Source organism: Elephantulus edwardii, unplaced genomic scaffold (assembly GCF_000299155.1).
Source record: "Elephantulus edwardii isolate Elephantulus edwardi_28Jun2011 unplaced genomic scaffold, EleEdw1.0 scaffold00427, whole genome shotgun sequence".
Taxonomy (NCBI): Eukaryota; Metazoa; Chordata; class Mammalia; order Macroscelidea; family Macroscelididae; genus Elephantulus; species Elephantulus edwardii.
Window position 1 is genome coordinate 1073778 of NW_006400177.1, and position 534 is coordinate 1074311.

Genomic DNA, 534 nt, shown 5'->3' on the forward strand with positions numbered 1-534 from the left:
GGGATGGGTGTGTCAGAGGCAGTGCGATTGGCACAGGATAGAGCAGGGTTTAGGGCTGTTGTACATAGGGTCGTTATGAGTCGCAAACGACTCGATGGCACATAACAACAACAACAACATTCTGACTTACGTTACAGCTGACCCTCCACCATGTTGGCAAAGGCCTTATGTTGTATGAAAGTGGATGGCAATCTTTTCCCACACGGAGTGGCTGGTGGATCCAAGTCACTCTCTCTTTTTTGATCAGTTGCACCACTTTTTACCACCAATTGCCACAGGGCCCTCCTTGGGCGTTTAGACAGTGGAAATGTTCAGTCTGCAGCGGAGAGCACTGCTAACCCAGAACCAGCACGTCTCTAGGGTCTCTAGTCTCCAGATTTTCTGGACGAGGAAGACAGGCACTTCCTCTTGTGTGATTTTCAGCCTCCAGAACACCACTGGAAGATCTTTTGCGAGTTTGTCTGGACTGTGGGCTAATTAGGTTCCCAGGTCCAAATACTATCTGGTGCACCTTCTTTTGCTTCCTTGTGACAC